This window comes from Lissotriton vulgaris, chromosome 11, assembly GCF_964263255.1.
Source record: "Lissotriton vulgaris chromosome 11, aLisVul1.2, whole genome shotgun sequence".
Taxonomy (NCBI): domain Eukaryota; kingdom Metazoa; phylum Chordata; class Amphibia; order Caudata; family Salamandridae; genus Lissotriton; species Lissotriton vulgaris.
Window position 1 is genome coordinate 124,947,381 of NC_141699.1, and position 16,905 is coordinate 124,964,285.

At 53.5% G+C, this 16,905-nt stretch overlaps 1 protein-coding gene across 1 annotated transcript in view; it reads left to right on the top strand.

Annotated features, from left to right (window-relative positions):
• The window catches only part of CIT (citron rho-interacting serine/threonine kinase), a 1,473,679-nt gene that overhangs the window by 1,134,119 nt on the left and 322,655 nt on the right, over window positions 1-16,905 (top strand). The gene's annotated exons all lie outside the window — the stretch shown is intronic.

The following is a 16,905-nucleotide window of genomic DNA, read 5'->3' on the forward strand; positions in this document are numbered from 1 at the left end:
CAAGGTCTTAAAGTCAAAATACTAATATTATCTCTTACCTTTTATGTCAGATTAGTGGCTCGGCAGCCAAGTACATTCATTAGTATTCTAGAAGGCCTGCCTCTTACTCAAGGATAGCTAGGTGACATTGGCATGAAAGGAAAAGCAAAAGACTCTTCAATGACGTGTTGTAAAGAAAAAGACCACCACTTAGAGTCTTCATAGCTGGCGTAAGGAATCCAGTGTACAAAGTAGTTGTAAAATGTGATAGAGGTTGAGACGCACATGGGAGAAGTTTTCATACTAGCGGGAGTCAGACCTAAAAGTGAGAAAGCCATAATAGATCCCCCTCTCAGCTGTATTAAGTGAAGAGCAGTTTTCACACCCATTCCTTTCTGCCTTCCAGGGACATCACCAAGGAGACAAAAGGGATCCTTCATATTTTGTTGGTGATGGGGAATAAAAAGGATTAATGGCACACAGCCTTGTAAAAACTGTTTGTGGGGGTTTGAATCTGTCCTTTGGAGGAGATTTATCTACAGCCTCTAGATCCGGGGTCTTCAAACTGTGGGGTGAGACCCCCAGGGGGGTGTGGAACGATGCAAAGGGGGGTCGCGCATTCCCAGTCACACTTCTGCCCAGCCCCAAGGGCTTCAGCCCTCCTCTTCCCCCGTCCTATGTCTCAACCCGGGTGCTGCAGTGCAACTCGAGGTGCTGTGGGCTCAGCTGGGCAGTGCTGGAGTCTTATCTCTGGCACTCCCGTCCGAGTTTTTCACAGGTCTTTAAAGACCATTTACATATTTACATACCTTTGTAAACTGGTTACAGAGGCTTAGTGTTTTTTCCTGGTTCCAGTATCCCCTGGGTCCCCACTCTGCCTATTCCTTACATTTGTATTTTACATTTACCGCTGTAGTGTGAGAATGCATTTCATGAAAAGGAATATAAAGTAGGGTTGCCAAAAGACAAATGCCTGTGTTTGTTGTTTAAAGAGCCTGCAGAGACCTCCTCTTGACAATAAATAGTCTAATAAATAAAAAAGTATGTATTCTCATTATGTGACTTTTCTGTCATTGTTCTCTTTAATTATCAGTCATGAATCATTGAAGCAGCCCTAGAACGCAATTAAAAGTGCTTTCTATTTATATTTGCTGTTCGAAGTATGCACAGATAAGTGCTTAAAATACAGCTTTTGGTGGCTGCTTAATCTGATAGACTACTAGCCGCAGATTCCTTAACTTAGAATTATACCCAGGCGTGAGACTGGATCCGGAAACCTTTTTGCAACAGCATCCCTGCTTGCCGGGGGGATGGCACCACGTTACTCCGTCCTGACGTCGTCTGCATTCGTGACGTCAGCAAGGACACATAAGTCCCACCCCGGCGCGCCTACAGTAGTTTTTTTCTCTTCAGCGTGCAACGCGGATCCGGATTGCGTTCTGGCCTGTTTTCAGGCCTTCCATTCTTTTTCACGCTTTGCCGTTAGTGTAACAGCGTGCAAATGCCTTCGGGCTTCAAGACGTGTCCCTCTTATGCACGTCCCATGTCTGCGACGGACCCTCACCCGATCTGCATGTGGTGCCTGGGTGAGCACCACGACTCGACGGATTGCGATACCTGTCAGCACCTTCAGCCTAAATCACGGAGGGAGCGCTGGATGAAATTGCTGTCTGTGCGCTTGTCCAGCTCGGTGTCATCCCAGCGTCCGTCTCCTACCTCGGAAGCAAGGAGCCGCCGGTTTAGTCTGCGACATCGTCCCTCGCCACGGCCCCAAGGGCATGGTTTGCCGGCTGGTAGGTCCCTTAGCTTGTCTCCGAGGCCCTGTCCTCCTTCAGCTGAGGGTGCCGGCTCCCCTCAGGACATGCGCCTGGTGCCTTCCTACCTGCAGTTTCTTGGCGTTGGGGCGACTAGGGCCCAAATGACTACCTACGCCGCAGCTCTGCAGGCTTCTTTGGGCCCTCCTCCACCTCCTGAGACGTCCGCTGATCTCTTGCCTCCCGCGGGGACTTCCGCGGAGTTGCTGGCAGCCCCAGCGCTGAAAGTTTCAGCTTCAGGTCGTAGGAGGGTGGTGTCGTCCAGGTGTGGTCCTTCGGGGCTCCCCTCTATGGCACCTGGCTTCCCTGCCTCGCTGCAAATCCCTACAGGGCTCCCTGAGGTGTCGCAGGAGATCGCCGGGACTCCGGGCTTGTCCCCGAGTCCTCCTCAGTCCTCTACGCAGGCGGCTGCGTCACCAGAGACCAAGCTGGTGCAGTTTCATCGCTGGGAGCCTTCCTCCCCGGCTCCGGTGGAGGCTGGGACCTGGGGTGCTTTTGCGAGTCCCTCTCGGTCTTCGACCAGGGCGGCTGCCCCGTTGAGGCTGAGCCGGTGCTTTTTTGGTGCCTCTCCTTGGCCATACCGGCATCGACCCCGCCCCGGTCTCCAGGAGAGCATGTGGTGACGGAGGTCGTCCTGACGCCGCAAGTGCCCACTCCGGCACGACCAACGTTGGTCAGGCGCCGGTGGCGTACTCCACGGAGCCGCACCGGCGTCGGGTTCTTGATTTATCTCCTGAGGTTCCTTCCTCTCCTGAGGTCTGTCATCTGTTGGTGTCTTCCTCCCCGGAGACGGGGCGCCCTACTGAGGCCATTGTTGCCTTTGTTTGGGCTATTTCCACAGCTGCTGGTATTCCGAGGATGGGTGAACCTGTCACTCCTTTTCCTACAGACAACTTCTTGGAAGTTCTCCACCAGGGCTCTGGTGGACGGGAGTTGTTCCTTCCTTTTGAAGTGTCACTCCCTAATTCTCTTATGGGGCCTTGGGGGCTCCCTCCAACAGGCGATCCGGTGCCTCAGGCCCTCCTGTAACGCCACTGTCCTGCTCCACACGACCCGGTCTGCCTTTCCTTCCACCTTTCTACTCAAGGCGCTCTTCTGCTGAATGCCTTTCTGTGCTTGCCTGTGGTGGTGTTTCCTCTGTCTCGGGAGGCCCGGTGGTTAGATTCATGGGGACGTAATGTCTTCGCCTCTTCCAGTGCTGCCTTGCGGGCGCTTAACACTTTGTGTGTGTTGACCAGGGCTACTTCCAGTCTTTGGGACTCTGTGGAGTCCCTTCTTTCTCATGTCTCTCATGAGGGTGCCCATGCTGATCTGCGGGGACATCTGTTGGATAATAGGGAGTTGGCCGTGTTTATTTTTCGTGCAGCTTTGTATTTTGCCAATTCTCTTGGCCGTGCTACGGCCACTTCTGTGGCTCTCCGTCGCAATGCTGGGCTAGGTGATGCTGTTTTTCCTGAAAATATTAGGGAGCGTCTGGTTGACCTACCCTTTGACGGGGTCCTCCTGTTTAACACTCATACAGACTCCGCCATTCAGTGTCTTCTTTCGGGACTCCATCCTCCTCCTCCTCAGTAGGCAGGTTTGTTGATCCTCCGGGGCTTGGTGGGAGGTGTTATCCCACTTGCTCCTGGTATTTGGTGTTTGTAGTGGCTGTTACCCTTTCTGTGTTGTTTGCTGGCCCCTCATCAGTTGGCTGCTAGTTCAGCCACCTTTTTGGCAAGGATGTACTTTTTGGCTGATTTCTAAGCCTTCTGTGGTTTTCTGCCACAGGTTTATGGTTTTGTTCTCTGATGCAGGATTTCTTCCCTAAGAGTGGTTCCCATACTTTCTTGGGACTTGTCCTACCCTACGTAGGGTACTTGTAGCTATTGTATAGCCCTGTGTTATGCTGGGAAGTTGTGGACTCCTCCTTGCTGGTTCCTTGCCCTTCCTGCTGTCACTGTATGCCACTGGTGCAGTTTCTTAGCCATCTATGGTGTTGTGCTGCGTTGATCTGATAGAGACTGCTAGCCGCAGATTCCTTCACATAGAATTATCCCCAGGCAAAAGACTGGATCTGGAAACTTTTCTGCCACAGCATCCCTGCGCGCCGGGGGCGGGGCGACATTCCGCGACTCCGCCCAGGCATCGTCCGCGTACATGACGTCAGCGAGGTGACATAAGACCCGCCCCGGCGGGCCTACGTCAGTTTTTTTTCCTTTTCTGCAACGCAAATTCAGGCCTGTTTGGGGCCCTTTTCTCTATCATTTCTCCCTTTCTTTTTGATGGAACAGTTTGCGAGCTTCAAAACTTGCACGTTTTGTGGGCATCCTATGTCGGCGACAGACCCTCACCTCATTTGTATGTGGTGTTTGGGGGAGGATCATAGCACCACTGATTGTGCGGCGTGCCAACAGTTGAAGCCGAAGTCGCGGCGGGAGCGCCGGATGAAACTTCTCTCAGCGTGTCTCTCCAGGTCGGCGTCCTCCCCTCGGTCTGCTTCGGCAGACTGCTTCAGATACGGCTGTGGTCGTCGTCCTCGCCCTTCTCTGATTTCACGTGAGTGTCGCTCCCCGGTGGGTAAGTGTTGCAGTTTTGTCCCAGGGGGCTGGTTTCCGGCCTGCCGGGGGCGCGGACTCTCCGCGGGTGATGCGGCCCCACGTGTCGTCCTAACCACCGTTTTTCCGGTGATAGACCTTCGAGAGTCCAGATGGAGACATATCGGCGGCTTTGCAGGCCTCGCTGGCGTCACCTCCTCCTTCCTCTCCTGGGGCGTTGGCGGATCTCTTGCCTTGCACGGGGCCCTCCGCGGCGGCTCTGGCCCCGGCGCCCACTGGTTCGGATCCAGGCTTGGAGGATGTGATGCTGTTGGGGTGCGGCTCCTCTGGGGCACCTCCTTCAGGCCACTGCGTCTCTGCCTCGCCGCAAACACCCAGGGGAGTCCCTGTGGTGTCGCGGGAGGTCGCCGGGGCTCGGATCGCATCCCCGAACCCCTCTCGGTCCTTTGACAAGGTGGTCCTGTCTAGGGCTGAGGTGATGCCGCTACGGTGCCGGCAGCAGCTGGTCCGTGCGGAGCCACAGGGGTAGGTGGTTCCTCCTCGTCCCGCTCCGGGTTGAGGCCGGGTTGGGACCCCTCGTCCCTCTCCGGGACGCTGTCGTCCCTCCCCACAGGCGGCTGTCTTGTTGGAGGGCGAGTCGGAGGCTGTATCGTCTCTGGCTCCACCACATGGGTTGCCAGGCGGAAGGCTCGCGGCTGGCGGAGGGCTTTGTGTCACTCCCCGGCCCGTCTCGTTCCTCCACGCAGGTGTCTTCCTCAGTGGGGGTTGGGTCGGCGTCGTTCCAGCACCGCCCCAGGGCTGGTTCGGCTCCAGCTCCAATCCTGTGTGGGGTGACTTGGAGGAACCTTGTCCGGTGACGCCGGATGGTAATGACGTCCTGCCTCAGGTGGCAGACTCTACGGCTCCGCGCAGAGGTCGTGCCGTGGGTTCATCTTCGGACGCTCCCTCTTCTCCGGATGCAGGCTGTATATTGGTGTCGTCCTTTCCAGAGACTGGCCACCGTGTGGTGTCTTTTTCACCGGCGTCGAAGGGCGGCTCCACGCCCTTCCTGAGGCAGAGGTGTTCGTCAGAAGAGCGACATGTCCCTCATTCTTCGGCTCCCTCTGACTTCCAGGTCTGGCCCTTGCCTGTCCCTCTTGGCCTCGGGGACGGCCGCCTTAGTTTGCAGCCGTCGCCCACGGAGGAGCTGCTTTCTCTGCCAAGGGGCCCTACGGAGGCGGGTGCAGCCTTCACTCCCGCGGTGTTAACGGCTGGGGGCATCCTACACATGGGTGACCTAGTGGCTCACTTTCCGGCGGACCATCTCTTGGAGATCCTCCACCAGGGCTCTGGTGGGAGGGAAATCTTACTTCCCTTTGAAGGTTCGCTTCTTTCTTCCTTGACGGGGGCTTGGAAGCGTCCTGCATAGGGGGACCCGGTGCCTCAGCATCTTCTGCACCGGCACCTCCTAGCGCTGCATGACCCGGCTTGTCTTTCCCTTCACCCCTTGGCCGCCAGCCCCCTTTTGCGGACTGCTTTTCCCTCCCTGCCGCCACTGTGGACTCTGCCGTCCCGGGAGGCCCGCTGGCTGGACTCTCGGGGGCGCAACATGTTTGCCTCGACCAGCGCTGCCCTGCGGGTCCTTAACACTGTGTGTGTTCTGGCTCCTGTTTGTGGGACTTGGCCGAGTCTCTGGGATCTGCAGCGTTTCAGTAGTCTGGTCAGGTGGACTTACGGCATCATGCGTTGGATGGCCGGGAGCTTGCGTTGTTTGTTCTCGGTTCTCAGGTTCTGCTCTGGACATCTCAGAGGTGCTGGCCTGGGCCATGGCTTCCTCAGTCGCTCTCCGTCGCCATGCTTGGCTTCGGGACGGAGAGGCTCTTGGATGGACTCCGTCCTCCTCCTCCGCCTTATCCTCCTCCTCCTCCTCCGTCACCTCCTCAGTGACTCCTGAGTTGGGCTGACTGGGCCTTCTTAGGCCCGTTGTTCTGGCTGTGGCGTGTGTATTCTTGCCATTTGCATCCCTCCTTGGGACTTTGGGATTGTTGGTTATTCGACGGCCCTTTTGTTGATTGTGTGTGTGCTCTGCCGGAGTTGTTGCTCAGACTTGTCCCTGAGTTTAGGCCTTCTGCTTTGCTTGGGCTGCTTGTCAAGCCTTTCGCGGGGTGTTTTTTTTCCCCGTGGCTCTTTTGTTTTTTCCTCTTCTGCGGAAGTTCTTCCAAAGAGGGTTCCCATTTTTGGGACTTAACGTACCCTATGTGGGATAGTGGTAGCTGTCATATGGCTTGCGCTCTGCTAGTGGGTTCTGGTCGCCTTCGGGTGCCAGGTCATCATGGCGTTTATGTAGGTTGCTTTTGCTTCTTGTGGTTGTGTGCGCAGCCACTCGTAGTGGTGTGCCTGGGCATCTCCTCCTCTCCCTGCTCCTGTCCTGAGGTCTGGGATGATACTGTGTACTCCCTTTCCAGGCGACTCCTACTCGTCCTTTCTGGGGCCTCAGGCTGTTCTTCTGGCGGCTTTTGACTGCAGCGCTGTTCTGGCTGGCAGTTTGCTCTCTGTCTGGAGTGGGTCTGCCTTCTTTTTCCTTCGATTCCCTGGGTCCTCTAGGCTTCTTCTTCCTCTCTTCCTGTCTTGGCATTGGGTGGAAGCTATGTTACCTTGTGGGGTAGTGGGGTGCTTCGGCCTCTCCGGCCTAGCCCTTGGTTCCCCTGCTGTGTACGGGCCTCTTCAGCCTTCTTCTCCCACCTACATCCTCTTGAGGTCGGTGGGGTTCTGCTTGTGGGGGTTCCCATTGCTTGGCAGGTGCGAGATTCTACCGGGTCCACAGATCTGGTCCCCTGTGGGCCCTCTGTTTTCTATTTCTGGTGGGGTATATATTCTACATGAAGGAATCTGCGGCTAGTAGTCTCTATCAGATGTACGAGTTACTTACCTTTGGTAACGATGTATCTGCTAGAGCCGATTCTAGCCGCAGATTCCTTCACGGCCCGCCCTTCCTCCCCTGTTCTGCGAGGACCCTTGGGTTGGTCTTCGGTACTCGCCTCCTGGTGGGGGGCTGTGTCTCCTGTGAGTGCTCTCCTTGTTCTGGACGGGTGGCTCCATCTGGGGCGGTTCATTCCTCCTTGGTTATTTGGAGGATTGGGTTCCGGTGCTCCGGTGCCCTTCTTCTCTGCTACTCCCGGTTTTGGAGGGATTGCTTTCTATCCCTGTCCTCCCCTCCCTCCCTTCCTCCATTGCTATCCTCTGATTAAGGGTCATCTGGTCATGTCTTGCCCTTGTCCCTTGTGGGTGGTTGCCCTCTATGTTGGGGTGGCTCGGAGGGTTGTTGTCCCTGTCTGTCTTGGGACTGGTCCCCTTCCTTGCTCAGGATGGGGGTGGTAAGTTACTACGTGTGCCATGACCTTTACACCTGTTCCTTGCCTCTGGGGCACAGGAGTGGGAGGCTGTCTATGTGCTGGCAGGGTGGCTACGCAGGGCTCTACTTGTTCTTTCTTCTTTCCCTGCCTTTGGGGTCTGCAGTGTTACCACTACTCTGTGTGGTGCTGTTAGTCACCATTTCTTTCCAATTTTCCTGCTCTTCGCACACTGTTCCCATGCTTCCACAGTTTTTTGTCTGGTGGTTCCGCTTTGTAAACGGACGTAGGCGTGCCGGGGTGGGTCTTATGTGACCTCGTTGACGTCACGTACGTGGATGACTCTTGGGCGGAGTTGCGTGATGTCGCCGCCCTCCGGCGCGCAGGGATGCTGTGGCAAAAAAGTTTCCAGATCTAGTCTTGCGCCTAGGGCTAATTCTACATGAAGGAATCTGCGGCTAGAATCATCTCTACCAGATACAGCTTTACCAAAGGTAAGTAACTCGTACTTTTTGCCCTTTGTCTGTCGTTCGGCCTGGTTGTTCCAGAGGAGTTCATTTCCTGTGTTGACTGCTTGGTCTGTCCTACTTGTTTCTCCTCTTCTCTTCCGGCTGGTTGCTCTTCTTCGAGGATCAGTTCTGTCCGGAGTGGTCTCCTTCTGGCGTCGTTCGGGATTTTTTCTGGCTTCGCCGATGTGGTCTGGGCGTTCCTTTTCGTGGCGCTTGCCAGCGTCCAGCTGCACCCGCTTGCTCTTCTGGTCTACGGCCAAGGGCCTAGGTGTAGGGTCTGGCGCCCCTGCTTCTTGTTTTGCAGGAGCCTTGCAAGACTATGTTTTTCTTCTCCATCCTGCCTTATTGCTGAGGTGCTGTTCTGTCCGGCCTGTTGACTTCCAGCTGTGATGGATTCAGCTGGCGTCTTCACTGGGTGTGTTTCTGGTGGAGGGCTCTTGTCTTCGTTTTTACCCCTTCTCCTTGGAGTCTTTGCGTTGCTCTTCTTCCGTGGTACTCCTCTGCGTTGCCTGTACCTCTGGGGCCTCCGGTGAAGGTCCCTGGTACTTTGCCTGGGCTTGGGGTGTACAGGCCTCCTTTCGTATTGCCCTTGCTTTCTCCTTCTTGGTGAGGGCTGGGCTGCCTCTTTTGTCGTTATAACACATCCCCTGTGGGGCCGGTGGTCTACCACGATGCTGAGGTTCTCTTCTGCTTAGGGGGGACTGGGCTATTCCCCTGTCCCTGTGACTCATCGCCTGTTAAGGAGGACTGGGCAATTTTCCCTGTCCCTCTGACTGGTCCCCTGTTGGGGTCTTGTGCTCGTCCGAGCTGGAGAGGTACTCTTGCAGACCCTCCTTCCCCTTGGGTATGGCTAGGGTATCTATTCTAGTCTCTTTCAGATGTATGAGTTACTTACCTTCGGTAACAATGTATCAGGTAGAGACGATGCTAGCCGCAGATTCCTTCAGGACCGGCCTTTCCTCCCCATTCTGCAAGTACCTTCTTGGTCTTCGGCTCTCGCCTACCTCCGGGTGGTTGTCCGCTGCAAGTGCCTTTTCTTACTCCCTCCCTAGGGGTATGCTCGTCTTGCTGTTTGCTCCATTCCTTCCTTTCTGTTGATTGGTTGGTGGTTTTGTGGGTACCTCTGCACCCTGGTCTCCAGTGTGGGGTTGCTTGTGCTCTTCTTCCTTTCGTTCCTTGCACTTCTGACTCCTTGGGGTTGAGGTCCCTTGGCTGGGTCTCGACCCTTAGCCCCTTTTCAGGATATATTTCTCCCTGCTGGTGTTGGCTGGGGATGAATTGTCGTTACTCTTCCGTTCTGGCCTTGGTACCCTTCTCGGTTCTGGGCGATGGACTTCGTCTGCTGTGCAACTTTTCAAATGTTTTCTGCTCCGGGGAGGTTGTTGTATTTATTTGCAGGCTTGCTTTGCAGTGCTGTACTCTATTCTTTCATTCCATGTCTTTTGGTGTCATAGTGCCTGGCACTGTTCTGGATTGTGCTGTTCCTCACCATTGGTTTCTTCTCTTTCGTTTTTTTTTTTTTTTTCGCACACTGTTGCAGTATTCTCACGTTTTTTTTTGTGATGGCTCCGCTTTGTGGCGCGGAAAATGTTTTTCGAAGAAAACTGACATTGGCGCACCGGGGTTGGACTTTTGTGTCCTTGCTGACTTTACGTACGCGGACGATGTCAGGGCGGAGTCACATGGTGCCGTCCCACCGGCGCGCAGAGATGCTGTGGCAAAAAGTTTTCCAGATACAGTCTCATGCCTGGGGATAATGCTACGTTACGATTCTGCGGCTAGAATCGTCTCTACCAGATACATCGTTACCGAAGGTAAGTAGCTCGTACTTTTTTACCTACTGGGCCATCAAAATATTTTGCTGGCAACCCTAACCATAGGACTGGAAGTTTGATGCATGATCAGCACATTATTTATTTCCTCCTCCCTCAATCCCCGATTAATGCTGTAATAGCAATAGTTTAACTTAGATCTTAAACCCTACGCCGCCGTCAATAACATGCTGAGTTACTTAAAGTGTCTGGAATGCACCCTGTTAGCCCCCCCCCCTGCTCCACCTCCCCCCACCCCCCGAAGTTCTGGTGTAGTGGACCCCTTGCTTCTGCCTATTATTATTATTTACATTTGTAGTGCGCTACTGTTACCAAAAGATGTCATGGGGCTTATAACCATCTGCTGCCTGAAGACAAATTGAGAAACACACAGAAGGAGAAGGAGAACCAGCCAAATGGGGTAACCTACAGAGCACAGTGAAAGGTTTTTATATCTTCCTAAAGGATAATAGATTCTTGGTGGAGGGAAGCAAAGGAGGGTGCAAGTTCCATAACTGTGCGGTCTGCACCAAAATAGCGAGACAGACAACTCATGCCTTCTTGAATCAGGGAACAATAAGCAGAATGGCACAGGCTGAGCATTGCGGTCCAAACCGTATGCTTGGTGAAGAGAGATGAGAGAGGACAGCAAAGGAGTGAGAGAATTTGATTGAAGTTGTCAGGGATGAGGAGAAATGTGAACTGCCAAAGAGAAGTGTGGACACACAAGAAGTGAGAGTGAGCCAAAGGTGAGGGCTTCTGTTAGAGCAAAGGGGAGATGTGAAAGATGAATGGGGGGGACTGGAGCGGTGTAAGATACAAATAGACAACATTTTTAATGGAGAGACGCGGTGAATGAGCAGTGCTGAGGGGCATGGGAGGTGACGGGCCCAGAGAGGCCATGAGATAAATGCAAGAGACTGTTAGAGATGAGGGCAGTGAGAAGATAGAATGGCAAGAGGTGATTAAAGGTGAAGTGAGAGGTTGAATGGGGAGAGTTCAGAAGTTGTAAAAAGGGGTGAAAGAAAATGGCCTCCAAAGTGAGAGAGGGATCTGGGGTTGGGAGAGGAGAGGGGGATAGAAGGGAGGAGGTGAGAGGAAAACTGCATTGGTAAACTGCTTATCTGATAGAGACTACTAGCCGCAGATTCCTTAACGTAGAATTATCCCCAGGCGTGAGACTGGATCCGAAAAATGTTTTGCCACAGCATCCTTGCGCGCCGGGGGACCGGCACCACGTGACTCTGCCCTGACGTCGTCTGCGTTTGTGATGTCAGTGAGGATACACAAGTCCCACCCCAGTGCGCCTAAGTCAGCTCTTTCTCTTTTCTGCATGTAACACGGAACAGGATTGTGTCCCCGCCTGTTTTCAGGCCTTCTATTCTTCACGCTTTGGCGTTCAGTGGAACAATGTGCGAATGCCTTAAGGTTTCAAAATGTGTGCCTCTTGTGTAAGTCCCATGTTAGCGACAGACCCTCATCCGATTTGCATGTGGTGCCTGGGTGAGCACCATGATTCGGAGAGCTGCGACCCTTGCCAGCACCTTAAGACTAAATCATGGCGGGAGTGCCGGACGATGTTGCTGCCGGCGCGATTGTCCAGGTCGGTGTCATCCCAACTTCCGTCGCCTACCTTGGAAGCAAGGAGCCGCTGGTTTCGTCTGCGACATTGTCTCTCGCCGCGGCCCCTTGGGCATGGCTCACCGGCTGTAGGTCCTTCAGTTTGTCTCCGAGGCCCTGGCCTCCTTTCAAGGTGGGTGCCATCTCCCCCCGGGACATGCCCCCCCTCCGCCTGTTGCCTTCCTACCCGCCATTTCCCGGCGCGAAGGAGACTAGGACCCAAATGACAGACTACGCTGCGGCTCTGCATGCTTCTTTGGCCCTTCCTCCACGTCCTGAGACTTCCGCGGATCCCTTGCCTCGCGCGGGGACTTCTGTAGAGTCGCCGGCAGCGCCTAGCGTCCCTGCCTCGCCGCAAATCCCTACGGGGCTCCCTGTGGCATCGCATGTGATCGCCTGGACTCCGGGCTTGCCCCCGAGTCCCCCTCTGTCCTCTGAGCAGGCTGCCTCACCAGAGGTCGAGCCGGCGCCGACAGCCTTCCTACCCGGCTCCGGTGGAGGCAGGGATCTTTGGCACCTTCCCGAGTCCCTCTCGGTCCTCGACGCGGTGGCTGCCCCGTCTGGGGCCGAACCAACTCCTTTTCGGCGCCGCTCCTTCGCCTTTCCGTCGTTGACCCCACCCCATTCTCCTGGAGAGCACGTGGTGGCAGAAGTCGACCGGGCGCTACAAATGCCTACTCTGGCGCAAATCGACTTCGATCAGGTGCCGATGGTGGACTCCACGGAGCCGCGCCAGCGTTGGGTTCTTGATTCGTCTCCTGATGTCCCTTCTTCTCCATAGGTCTGTCATCTGTTGGTGTGCTCCTCCCCGGAGACAGGGCGCTGTGTTGTCTTTTCACCGGCATCTTCCAGGGAAGGCTGCTCGCCGTCCCCAAGGCCTAAATCCTCTAACCCTTCTTTCCGTGGCTCTTGGCTGGCTTTTCCACCGGCCTCTCCGCCTTCCGCTGAGGCCCCTCAGGTTCCCCATTCATTTGTGTATCCTCCTCTATTCCAGGGCTGGCCGCTCCCCCTGGACTTGGGGATGGACAGCTCAGTCTGCAACCGTCACCCATGGAGGAATTACTTTCTCCTCCGCAACGCCCTACTGAGGCCAGTGTTGCCTTTGTTCGGGCTATTTCCACGGCTGCTGGTATTCTGAGGATAAGTGAATCTGTCACTCCATTTGCTACAGACAACCTCTTGGAAATTCTCCACTAGGGCTCTGGTGGACGGGATTTGTTCCTTCCTTTTGAAGCTTCACTCCATAATTCTATTATGGGGGCTTGGGGGCGCCCTGCCACAGGCGATCCGTTGCCTCAGGTGCTACTACATCGCCACTGTCCTGCTCCGCACGACCCGGTCTGTCTTTCTTTCCACCCTTCTACCCAAGGTGCACTTCTGCGGGAATGCCTTTCCGTGCTTGCCTGTGGTGGTGTTTCCTCCATCTCGGGAGGCCTGGTGGTTATATTCATGGGGGCGTACTGCACTTCTTTCAGTGCTGCCTTGCGGGCGCTTAACACTTTGTGTGTGTTGACCAGGGCTACTTCCAGCCTGTGGGACTTTATGGAGTCCCTTCTTTCTCATGCCTCTCATGAGGGTGCCTGTGTGGATCTGCAGGGCCATGTGTTGGATGGTAGTTAGTTGGCTGCGTTTATTCTTCGTGCGGCTTTGGATGTTGCCGATGCTCTCGGCCGTGCTTTGGCCACTTCTGTGGCTCTCCGCCACCATGCTTGGCTGCGTGATGCTGTTTCCCCTGAAAATATTAGGGAGCGTCTGGTTGACCTCCCCTTTGACGGGGTCCTCTTGTTTAACACTCATGCGGACTCCACCATTCAGCGTCTTCTTGCGGGGCTCTGTCCTCCTCCTCCTCCTCCTCAGTAGGCGGTTTGTTGATCCTCCGGGTCTTGGTGGGAGGTGTTATCCCACTTGCTCCTGGTTTTGATGTTTGGAGTGGCTGTTACACTTTCTGTGTGGTTTGCTATGCCCTCGGGGTCCTTTGGTTGGCCCCTCTCTCAGTTGGCTACTGGTTTGGCACCACCTTTTTGACAAGGATGTACCTGATTTCTAAGCCTTTCGTGGTTTCTGCCGCAGGTTTATAATTTTGTTCTCTAATGCAGGATTTTCTATCCTAAGAGTGGTTCCCATACTTCTTGGGATGTGTCCTACCCTACGTGGGGTACTTGTAGCTTTTGTGTAGCCTTGTCTTACACTGGAGAGGTGTGGACTCCTACTTGCCAGTTCTTCGCCCTTCCTGGTGTCGCTGTATGCTGCTGGTGTGGTTTCTTGCCCATGTACGGCGTTGTGTTGCTGTGTTTTTGCCCTTTGCCTGCTGTTCGGCCTGGTTCTCCGTCTGGTGCTCCAGAAGGGTTACTTTCCTGTGTTGACGGCATGGGTCGTCCTACTTGTTTCTGCTCTTATCTTTTGGCTGGTTACTCTTCTTCGAGGATCAGTTCTGTCTGGAGCGGTCTCCTTCTGGGGTCGTTTGGGCGCCCTTGTTGAAGGATGATGTAGTCAGGGCGTTCAGTTTCGTGGCGCTTGTCAGCGTCCAACTGCGCCCGCCTGCTCTTCTGGTCTACGGCCTGGGGCCTTGGAATGAAGCCTGGCGCCCCTGTTACTTGTCTTGCAGGACCCCTTTGAGACTAGGTTTTTCTTCTTCCTACTGCCTTATTGCTAAGGCACTGTCCTGTCTGGCCTGTTGACTTCCAGCTGTGATGGATTAGGCTGCCCTCTTCAATTCATGTGTTTCCGGTGGAGGGCTCTTGTCTTCACTCTTACCCTTTCTCCATGGAGTCTCTGGGTTGCTCTTCTTCCCGGTACTCCTCTGCGTTGTCTGTATCTCTGGGGCTTCCGGTGGGGGTCCCTGGTACATTGACTGCGCTTTGGGTGTACCAGCCTCCTTTCGTATTGCCCTTGCTTTCTCCTGCTTGGTGAAAGCTGGACTGCCTCTTTTGTCGTTATAACACATCCCCTGTGGGTCCTTTGGTCTTCTACAATGCTGAGGTTCTCTTCTGCTTGGGGGATAAGGTGATACAGCGGGACAGGGCTATTTTCCCTGTCCCTGTGACTCATCCCCTGTTGGGGAGGACTGGGCTAAATTCCCCTGTCCCTGTGATTCTCCCCTGTTGGTGTCTTGTGTTCGCCCGAGCTGGAGAGGTCCTTGCGCAAACCCTCCTTCCCCTAGGGTATGGCTAGGGTATCTATTCTACGTTAAGAAATCTGCGGCTAGTAGCCTCTATCAGATGTATGAGTTACTTACCTTCAGTAACGATGTATCTGAGACAGAAAATGGAATTAGCACCCATCATTCAATATTTTGGTTCAATTGTATTCCACTCAAGAAAGAAAAAGATCAAGATCAATGACACAAATAAAATAAAGTGCCAATAATAATCTGAATTCGGTGTGCAGAAAAAGAGTAACCAAGAAAGGCGAGGTTGCCAGCAGCAATTTAGGACGTCTCCGCTTGAAAGTTGTGAACAATAATTGAACCAAAAATATTGAATTTTGAGCCCTGAAGAAGTCTCGACAGAGACGGAACGCGTTGGCTAAAAATAATCCGCTTGTGACCATTGGATTTTTACGTCTGAATATACTTATAAAGAACATTTGTTTCGACTAAAAGAGAATTTCGGACCTGCTTCTCCTATTATTCTCCATTGACATGTGCTTCAAGGAATTATGATGTTATTTCTGTAATGATGGGTGCTAATTCCATTTTCTGTCTTTGATTGTATTTGGGCCTTTCCCAATAGGAAGTAAAAAGGGGTGTACTTCCTGGTTGTTACACACCATCGCAATACATTTAAGCCACTAGCAGTAACAGGTGCAGGTTTGCTTGCCTCAACCCTGTTTTTTTGTTGTTAACGATGGATCTGGTAGAGACGATTCTAGCCGCAGATTCCTTCACGACCTGCCCTTCCTTCCTGTTCTGCGAGGACCCTTCTTTGGTCTTCTGCACTCGCCTGCCTCCGGATTGTTGTCTTCTGTGAGTGTTTTTTCATGCTCCCTCCCTAGGGGGATGCTAGACTTGTTCTTATTCCATTTCTCCCCTTCTGGCGCTTGGTTGATGATTTCATGGGTGCTTCTGCGCCCATCTACCCTGTTTTCCAGTGGCGGGGTTTGCTCGTGCTCTTCATTTCGTGGATTGCTCTTATGACTCCTTTGCAGTCCTTGGGGTTGAGGTCTCTTGGCTGGATCTCCACATTTAGCTCTTTTCAGGAGATGTCTCTCCCTACTGGTGTTGTCTGGGGGTAAATTGTTGTTCCTCTTCCGTTCTGGCCTTGATGCCCTTCTCTGTTCTGGGCTGTGGTTGCAGACTTCTTAGTCTGCTGTGCAGTTTTTCACATGCTTTCTGCCCCCAGGGAGGCTGTTGTGTTTGTTTACAGGCTTGCTTGCAGTAGCTGTGTTCTGTTCTTTCCCTCAATGACTTTTGGTGCCATAGTGCCTGGCACTATTCTGGATGGTGCTGTTCCTCACCATTCTTTTCTTCCCTTTCTGTTTAGCTGATTTTTTTCGCACAAAGTTCCAGTATTCTCACAGTTTTTGTTTGTGATGGCTCCGCGTTGTGTCGCGGAAAAGTTCTCCGAAGAAAACTGACGTAGGCGCGCCGGGGTGGGACTTATCCTCGCTGACGTCACGAACGCGGACGACGACGGGGCGGAGTCACGCGGTGCCGTCCCTCCGGCGCGCAAGAATGCTGTGGCAAAAGGTTTCCGGATCCAGTCTCATGCCTGAGGATAGTTCTATGTTAAGGAAGCTGCAGCCAGAATCGTCTCTACCAGATAAATTGTTACTGGAGGTAAATAACTTGTACAATTGGGCACAAAACCGCCAGGGTTTTAAGGGACCTCTGCTTCTCCCAGCCAGGGCCAGGTGAGCTTCTAATAAGGCAGCACGTACTCCTGCGGAGTGGAAGGCCCTTACAAAGGTTGACTAGAAAACTTTCTGATGTTAATTGCTGTATTTTGGTTATAAACCGGTACTGATGGGGTGAAATCTTTCCTCAGTGTTAATGCGTGTAAAAAAATTGATTTCAAAATAATGGAGCAATTCTATCCCAAAATACGCAGCATCACATAACATCATTTACATTTTCTTCCCAGACAATTTAGTCAAGCCTGTCGTGTAATTTGGTCCTCACCTGCCTCATTACTCCAGTAGCCCTGCCTACAGGTTTAGAATTTTTTGTCAGGAGGTGGTCCTTACACCTCAGAATGTTTACAGGGAAGCCTTAATGTTTGTGAGGGGAACACAGGAGGGCATTCCTAGAGAATTTGGACATCTTGTCTCCCTGACTCTTGCATCCCATTTCCAAAAGAGGGACACTC